General features: G+C 34.3%; 1 long non-coding RNA gene across 1 annotated transcript; it reads right to left on the reverse strand.

The window, feature by feature from the left end:
• Nucleotides 1-2,521: 2,521 nt before the first annotated feature.
• Nucleotides 2,522-6,002, reverse strand: LOC113064616 (uncharacterized). Its single transcript, XR_003278855.1, has 4 exons — nucleotides 5,916-6,002; nucleotides 5,141-5,243; nucleotides 4,036-4,157; nucleotides 2,522-2,765 (listed from the first exon to the last, which is right to left on the reverse strand). It is a non-coding gene; the product is annotated as an uncharacterized LOC113064616 (long non-coding RNA).
• Nucleotides 6,003-6,374: the final 372 nt, after the last annotated feature.

A 6,374-nucleotide genomic window follows, 5' to 3' on the forward strand; every position in this document is an offset into this window, starting at 1 on the left:
TAGCTTAGTTTTCTCTTTCTTTTTCACTTTGTGCTCCTTTCATTCTTTTCACTTATCCTACGAACAGCGCCCAAGCTACACCAAAATGCATTTCGGTATTCTTCACCAAAACTGAAGATATTTCTCATGCTTTTCTGCTGTCGGGAATAAATCTCATTTCCACCAGATCTCAAATCGCTATTCATCCTGTGATGATTTTATTAAATTTTTTTCTTGTTCTTGTTCTTGTTCATGTTATTGGGAAAAAAGTAACATACTCCTTTGTCTTGCTAAGACTAACAATTTGATACATCCTAAAGGTGTGCAATTAAATTATTTGACAATTGTAAATGACTGGAAGTTATATAAAAAAAAAGTAAAAGAAAATAAAAAGACAAATGTTATTTTCTTTGATGTTTCTGTTACTTCACACATCAACTCAAGATCTTTTGAAGTTTTTTTTTCACGCTTTTGAAAAAGTAGTTTATAATGGTTAATTTAAAGATATTTATTTTAGCACTATGTTTTATTTATAATTTTTTATTAACTTATGTTTTAGTTTTCATTCTATTTTTGTATTATTTAATTAACTTGTATTTTATTTGTAGAACTTAAACTTCTAACTTATATCAGTTACCAGGTTTTATAAGATTAAAATGTTCATCAATATTCAGTATCAATATTTATCAATGTTTCAATAGACTATACTATTTATACAGTGTTTTATTTCAATTATTGAACACTTTTTTAATATTATTGATAGATTTTTGCATGGGAGCTTAAAAATGGTTTCATGTGACCTTAATTTAGTTATTTATTTAATTTTAAAGATTTTCAAAAATGATGATGATCAAGCTAAAAAGCTGAAGAATAATTCAGGAAATAGACATCTTCACAAGTTCAGTTATCACAACTCCTTACTTCAGAAGTAAGTTGCGTAAGCGTTTAGGTAACTTTGGCTTCGCTGCCTGTGTATCATTTGGTGTCCTGAATTAAAATAGCTAACAGAAAAGGAAAGGAAGGGTTGGAGCAGGTCATCATGGCAGCGCTCCAACACCTTGACCTATTGAATTCAGACAGACCTGAACAAACCTTCTGCTTTCTTTTTTACAACACTATATCTGCCATCCAAGTCAGCGCTAGACAGTGAGGGCGATAATTCGCGAATGTTTAATAGTTAGAAGTTAGTTATTGGATAAAATGGTAAGTCGTTAGGACGCTCGCCCGGCAGAGATCTGGGCGACTATCCAGAGAGTCAGATAAGGATTTCATCTTCAGTCACTTCCATTCACATTTACTCTACTTGATTGATATGATTTAGCAGAAAACCATAAGCACTTCTTAAAGAAATAGCCAAAATATGTTGAACGGCGATGTTTCACAGAATGTTCTGGCAGCATGAAAATGAATGGGGACGTGGCATTATTTAAACTTCAAAAAATTAATAAAAACAACATTCTTATTACTATAAAAAAACAAACGGAAGTATGTGATTGCAGGAATTATGCAATTTTGATGACACTATGATACCCAGGGTTGAGGGGGGGGGGTGAAATCTCCTCGTTTCAGAGGCTAATTCAATTCTGATCTCCGAGTCTAGTCCAGATGAACTAATCTAGGGCCGTATAGTGTAAAGTTGGAGCAGTGAGCCTGACATCGGCTCAGTCAGGCTACTTCCATTGTCAGACGTGATTAGGGGAAAACCCAACACTGATCCTAAATCCCAGCATCCCAGTCAGGCGAGAGTTGAAGGCCACAGACTGCGGGAGGCTCAGTACTTCTATTAATAAACACTAATCATACACTACATACAGTGGGCATCCACGTCTTCTATTTGACATTTTCTAATTTAAGTTATATATTTGTTTTAAAGTGAGACATTATAATATAAGCAAACCAATTTAAATGAAACGTGCATTAAAAGCTTCGTTGCACTATGATTTATAATAATAATAATACAATTAAATAAAATGGAAATCCTAGAAATAATGGAAAGGTCTACAACCTTTTAGGGGACATTTTTATACAAACAAAAAAAGATGCGGCAAGTGGCGAGTCTTGTACAGCAATAATCTCTTAATTTTCCTTAAGGAATCCTTCACTATCCCGAGCAATAATCTTCCAGGAAACAACATTTGAATTAGTGAGAGAAAGAGAGGACCCTTTAAATCCCATTCCCATCTGAAGAACACCCATCTGCTCCGAGAAACACACTCCCACTTCTCGTCTAAATCCCAGTGCGTTCATGAGCAACCCTACTCAAGGAAGGTGTGTGTGTGTGTGTGTGTGTTTATGTATTTTTTTATTTCCTATGAAATTCCCATAAATTCCACAGTTAGAAAACATTTCCATTTACCACTAAATACTTAATTCTTCACTGTCATCAATCCAATTAATGCATGTATAAATGTATTATTACTTTCCTTGCACGTAAAAAAATAAAAAAATAAAATAAAAATAAAAAACATTTTAAAAATATGCCAGGCACTGGATAAATATTTAAATTTATGATGTTTATTATTATTTTAGTAGGGGTCCGGCTGTGTGTTCTACACTTGTGTTCTCTAGTACATCTGGAAAAAGGGATGCTTTTATAATCTTTCTTTTTTTCTTTAATGGATTAAATAAATCCATTATGGGGACTATGCTTCAACTGCTTTTTGTAGTGATGGCACTATTACTATTTCAAAAGGTCAAATAGTCTAATTACAAGAACTCAACTTTTGGAGTCTGTATCCAGGAATCCATCCAGAATCTTGTTTCCACCAGGAATGGTTTTCTCTGACCTGTTAATATTAATAATAATAATAATAATAATAATAATAATATATATATATATATATATATATATATATATATATATATATATATATATATATATATATATATATATATATATATATATATATAATACAATTATAGTTTTGTTTTTGTTTTTGTCACAGAACCATACCAGCTGACTTTATACATAAAATATGCAGTTTAGCATTTCAAGTATGTGATTTAATACAAACCAGAATTCAACTAAAGGTTGCAAAGCAAACAGGTGTAACTTGAGTTCCGGAGATCCAAATCTCTTGCATTACTGGAAATCCCACTGAATGACAGGCCGTGAAATGTCAGGTAACTTGGATGACTAACGTTTCTGACATTAAGAACTGTGGAAACTAAAAAAGCTCTGACCCGGTAAAAAATGCACCATGGATCACAAGGTATCGGGACAAGGACAATATTTTGCTATCAAGCCTGTATGTAGGCACCTGCAGGAAGCCATCAACATTTTTGGTTTATTAAAGAAAAAAATTATGTCACTTTAAATTAAAAGGCAAAAAATATTTGGTCTTTCGAGAGACAACTATTAGATATGTTTAAAGAATTATCTAACAAAAAAATAAAAATAACAGTATTAAAATATAAACTAATATCAAAATTAGTCAAAATATTGCAAGATCTATTATTGCTTCTTTTTTTTTTATAGAATTAACTTTGAGAAATATTTTTAAACATTAACACATTCTCCATATTTTAATGGAACCCTTTCACAATTTTCCTTTAAAGTTTGACCTAAGAACATCTGAAAGAATAAAATATAAAATATTTTTATGAAAATATATATATACACACACACACACACACACACACACACACACACACGCATAAATAAAATAAAAAGTTGTGTATTTATATGCTGTGTCATTATTACTGATAAACAATTTGGTTTTATTAATACATTTTATTTTACATTTTCTGTTAGTTTTTGTAATGTTTAATTACAAAATGTAATGTTTTTTTTTGTTTGTTTGTTTATACATATCTACCATTTTTAAAGTTTTATTGATTTGTTAGAATTTTTTTGGTACTTAATTTATTAAAAAAAAAGCGAAATGTCACATTGACAGCTAATTTTATATATATATATATATATATATATATATATATATATATATATATATATATATTTATGTCATTTCAAGTAACAAAAATGTTTTCTGGTTTTAGTTTTAGTTCCCTATAAGAACCCTGTTGATGTGTGTGTGAGACCTCTTTGACAGTCACCTGCAGAGCTCGCTTTGGCTGTCTGACTCTCATCCTGGGACACAAGGCCTTTGTTTCTCCACGGCACACACTCAGGCCATTCCAGACCGGGAAAACAGATCACCCTGAGGTACCAGTGAGCCCTGGACAGAGAGCAAACAGAGCGGGAAATCACAGTCAGTGATCAGTGATAAAGCCTTGGAAACTTCATGGAAACTTACCAACTTACGTAAAGTTAATGATACCCTTCTACTGGCCAAATAGAAGTGCGTTAACGTATTAATGCTCAGTGTTGCTTCAATTCATAATCACCAGCAACATCATCATAAAAATACTTTATCACCAAGTCCTAGTACAGGATAATCCTCGAACTGGGACGATGGACATTCCCGAGTTTGTGAATCATCTGTGCCATGTCGTACTGTGCGAGTGTGTGCACGTACAGTGTGTGTCCTGCGTAGTTATTGCTTTTATGGGAACATAGAGTCTTTCTCGCAGTTTGGCATTATAGACTTTTACCTTGTTGCAGTGATTCATCCTGATGTTCATAACGCTCAATCCAACATGCTCTGATGTCGTCGGATATCAAACAGATACACATGGCTTCGACATGCATCCTGGCTACTGAGCAAAAGGACATTCTGTAAAGTGCGTTTGAGATGTCGTAACCATTTGCGAAGGTTTACGATGCGCTATGACGTTGAAAGTACACTAACCTGGTGGTTCATTTTGTCTCATTTCCAGTGTTTAAATCTTGTTCTGTTCCATTCCAAGACAGAATTTCACACAGGTGACACTCTTGAAATATTTATTATAAATAAACATACACTACCGTCCAATACACACATATATTTATATATAGTTATTACATTCATTTTTGGTTGTCCTATCTCTTTAAACCCAGTGTTAAAGGTGATTTGTTACATGCTGCTAGTCTCTTCTGGACAGCTAGTATATTTTCGAGAAAGTTGCTTTTAAAAGAAGCTGCTAAAGATGTGAGATCTTTCAGCCACATCTTTGTCGGCTCTTTCCAACAGAAGGTACCTGGAGGGAGTATTTCATTTTTAGGGAAAACATCAGATCTAATTTAACAAGCTGAAACCCTCAGAAGTACTCTCAGACTCACTTGAGGTAGAAGTCAATGATGACGTCGTTGAGAAACTCGCCATCCTTGAGGCACTCCAGGCCCTCGGTTGTCGCGGTAATGGGGTGGCGGGTACTGGATCAGCCTGGTGGAAAAAGTTCAAACAAGCTCCTCAAAGAAAATGTAAGTTCAGCTTCCAAAAATACAATCCTATGCATAATCATGGCGTATCGATATTGACTTACAAATTAAATCTAAATTTCACTGCCTGTTTGGAAACTTCAACAACTTGATGGAAAGTTAGTGGTATGGAAACCACTCGGAAGAGCCAGGGAACGTCAGTGTTTGGGTTCCAACTGCTGAGCTTATGGCTTAATCATTGCTTTCAAATATGAAATTAAAGGTGAAACGTGTCATTTCTGCACCTCTAGTGGCACCAAAGAGGATTGCAAAAATAATGGCAAGTACAACAAGTTTCTTGTTTTCCATTGCAAAGCCAATCAATATAAATGGATATGGTTAGGTTAACACAAACTGAATATATGGTCACGTTTTATTCTACAAAATAAAATTAATCAGTAATACCACATCATTTTTCTAAAGTTTTACTTGTGAAAATTAAAATGGCGGTTTCTAATAAGAGTCTAAATGGCACTACAGGGGCTGTTTGGGACATTAAATGTCATCATGATGAACAGGAAAAGCTAATAATTCAGGTTTATCTGGGTAACTGAAGAAGGTGCTGTACTATATTTTAGGAAAGGGCTACAATATCATCATATTTGGGTTTGTTGACATGAAACATCAAATCCAGTACCTGCGTGGTGAGCTCTGTTGCAGGCTGTGGCTCCGGAGGGTCTTCTAACTCTTGGCTCTCTTAGCCAGATGCTGGTCTCACTCGTGTTTTCCTGCTGGGGTGATGTGAACCAGGTCAGACATTTAGACATTTACATTCTAAACATTTAGAGATATCAAACCAGCAGGCTGTGGTTGGAGTGTCCAAACCTATCAACCTTCTCATTCATTGGCTACGGTTTCTGTTTGAGTGTGCAAATTACATTGGATTGTATTTAAAAGAGGATTGTAAATACAGGTTGGGAAAATGTCAAGAGAGCAAACATGATGGACTCAAAGTGCCAGTAGATTTGAGGACGATATGGGTCAAGAAGAAGAAAAATGAAAAGTGAGAAGAGCAGCGCCATGTGCTGCCTGTTTTGGGATGGATAGTCATGCTCCATCTCTGTTGAGAGCTGAGCCAGCGCATAAAATGCAAGAA

The sequence above is a fragment of the Carassius auratus genome, chromosome 47 (genome assembly GCF_003368295.1).
Source record: "Carassius auratus strain Wakin chromosome 47, ASM336829v1, whole genome shotgun sequence".
In the NCBI taxonomy this organism is placed as follows: Eukaryota; Metazoa; Chordata; class Actinopteri; order Cypriniformes; family Cyprinidae; genus Carassius; species Carassius auratus.